The sequence below is a fragment of the Loxodonta africana genome, chromosome 4 (assembly GCF_030014295.1).
Source record: "Loxodonta africana isolate mLoxAfr1 chromosome 4, mLoxAfr1.hap2, whole genome shotgun sequence".
In the NCBI taxonomy this organism is placed as follows: Eukaryota; Metazoa; Chordata; class Mammalia; order Proboscidea; family Elephantidae; genus Loxodonta; species Loxodonta africana.
The window spans coordinates 18,137,119-18,139,875 of record NC_087345.1 but is presented as its reverse complement, the minus strand read 5'-3'; the positions used below and the strand labels follow the sequence as shown (position 1 = coordinate 18,139,875).

Below are 2,757 nucleotides of genomic sequence, written 5' to 3'. Positions count from 1 at the left end.
AGAAATATGGGACACTGCACAAATCTGCAAGTCTTCCTTGCCCAGGGGCCATGCTAATATTCTCTGCATGGTTCCAGTGTTAGTAATGTGCTACCAAAGCAAGTTGTTCTTTATATTTTTAAGAATTTCCACAACTTGACCAAAAGAAATCACATCCTAGAATATGTTCTTTTAAGCTGTTCTTCATTTTGGACCTCCAGTAGGATCTATTCCACCAACCCACTTCCCCTTTGATGGATGAGGAAACTGAGGATTACAGAAGAAAGTGACTTTCCCAAGGTCACTCAGCTAGGAAGGCACAGGCCTGAAACATGACTGCATGCCTACCCGGGGCTCCTGGCATCACAGTGCCCTGGAAGTGGAATTCTGCTGGTGGAATTTTGGGCCCAGTCTGCCAGTGTGGGGAGGGGTACTCTGTGCTTTTTGTTGCCCCAGAGTCAAGTGATAGACAGCTGCCTACTGTGCTGGATACCAAAACTTTATTCACTTTTTCATGCAAAAATTCATTTACACCCAGACAAGTCAGTTGACCACTCTGAGCCTCAGTCTCCTCGTCTGTAAAATGAGTGTGATAATAACACTTACCTGCCTCACAAGGCTGTCGTGAAGATTAAATGAGTTAATATGTGTATCGCACTTGGAAGAAGCTTGGCACATGTTGAGTGCTGGATGAACGTGAGCTGTCACGGTTATTACTCTTACTGGTAAGTATATATGGGGGCAGAGCTCAACCCCACTCTATCTGGTCTCAGGGAACTTACAGGGAAGTGTAGGAGACAGTCCGGTAAACACGGCTGTTATGATTTAGAGAGAGGAGGGCTGGGATGGGGTCAGGCACCTGGCCCAGGCTGGGGTTTATGGGAGCAAAAGGGTTCACAGTGTGGCAGAGGGGTTCTACTGGGAGTCAGAGGCCCAGGGTTCTGGGTCCAGCTCTGCTGCCCCTCCGCACTGTGACCTTGGGCAGGTCACCTGACTGCTTTGGGCCGCAGCCTCTTGCTGAGCACGTTGAAGGCACTGGGCTGACCCTCCAGGGGCCTGGGCAGTCAGACGTCAGGAGGCCAGCCATCGGCTCCTGGTCTATTTTTACCAGGACTCTGGGCAGAGGCACCTTCTCTTGGAATCAGAACTGGTGAGTGTGAGGGCCCAGAGGTCATCCACCCTCCTCGTTGCCAGCCTCCTGGGCCAGGCTCGCCCTGTCTGTAAACCACCTGGTTGGGGGCAGCTGGGCCCCCTCTGTCTAAGGTCCATGGCCTCCCTGTGCCGCAGAGGTTTACAATCTATTCTCATCCCCACTCCATGCTCGTTAGCCTTCATGTTTTTATTTTAAGGTGTTTACCGAATTGTGCAAAACTTACAGGGCTAGGGGTGGGGAGAGAGAGAAGAATGGGGGAAAGAGACAGGGAGCGATGCAGGAAGCCGCAAACAACAGTGTCAGGATTCCTGCTTCAGAGACCAGCAAAGAGACAGACATGGGAGAGAGACAGAGATAGAGAGACAGAGAGACAGACAGAGAGAGAGAGACAGAGGGAAAGAGAAAGAGACAGAGACAGATAGAAACAGAGAGACAGAGATACACAGAAAGAGACAGAGAGATACAGAATGAGAAGAAGAGACAGATAAAGAAGGAAAGAGAGACATATAGTCAGACACAAGGAGATGAAAAAGAAAAAAAAAGATTTAAAGTGCTTGAGAGAGAAGATGCAGGGAAAGAATCATGGAGGACAGAGAAAGATGAAGGAGATGCAGAGAGAAAGCAGGGCCACTTTACTGTTTAAGCCAGTTTTAGTTGAGTTTTCTGTTATCGGAGGCTGAAAGCATCCTAAACGACACAATCCGCACAGTCCCAGAAGGTGGGTACTATTAGTGTGCCCATTTTGCTGAACAGAAACCTGGGACCACAAATATTAAGTAACTTACCAGTTAAGAATCGGTAGAGCCATAATTTGAACACTGTCAGGGTCACTATGAGTCAGAATTAACTTGATGGCAGTGGGTTTGAGTTGTTTTTTTTTTTAAATTCTGACTCTATAAAGGAGCCCTGGTGGTGCAATGGTTAAGTGCTTAGCTGCTAATCAAAAAGTCCAGGATTTGAACCTACCTAGCAGCTCCGTAGGTGATAGTTTCTATCACCTTTGACCTTGGTAATAGAAACGATGCCAGAGTTTGCATGATAGAATTTTGGAAGACCAACAACTTCTTCACTGCAAATTCCTTTTTTTCAACAACATAAACAGTGACTATACATGTGGACTTCACCAAATGGAATACACATGAATCAAATCAACTACATCTGTGGAAAGAAAGGATGGAAAAGCTCAATATCATCAGTCAGAACAAGGCCAGGGGCCCACTGCAGAACAGACCATCAATTGCTCATATGCAAGTTCAAGATGAAGCTGAAGAAAATTAGACCAAGTCCATAAGAGCCAAAGTATGACCTTGAGTATATCCCACCTGAATTTGGAGACCACCTCAAGAATAGATCTGACGTGCTGAACACTAATGACTGAAGACCAGAGGAGTTGTGGGATGACATCAAGGACATCATACATGAAGAAAGCAAGAGGTCATCAAAAAGACAGGAAAGAAAGAAAAGACCAAAATGGATGTCAGAAGAGACTCTGAAACTTGCTCTTGAACGTAGAGTAGCTAAAGCCAAAAGAAGAAATGTTGAAGTAAAAGAGCTGAAGAGAAGATTTCAAAGGGCGGCTCAAGAAGACAAAGTAAAGTATTATAATGAAATGTCCAAAGACCTGG

At 46.1% G+C, this 2,757-nt stretch overlaps 1 pseudogene; it reads right to left on the bottom strand.

Annotated features, from left to right (window-relative positions):
* LOC111747615 (U6 spliceosomal RNA) lies at window positions 1-101 on the bottom strand (annotated as a pseudogene).
* Between the last annotated feature and the right edge of the window lie 2,656 nt (window positions 102-2,757).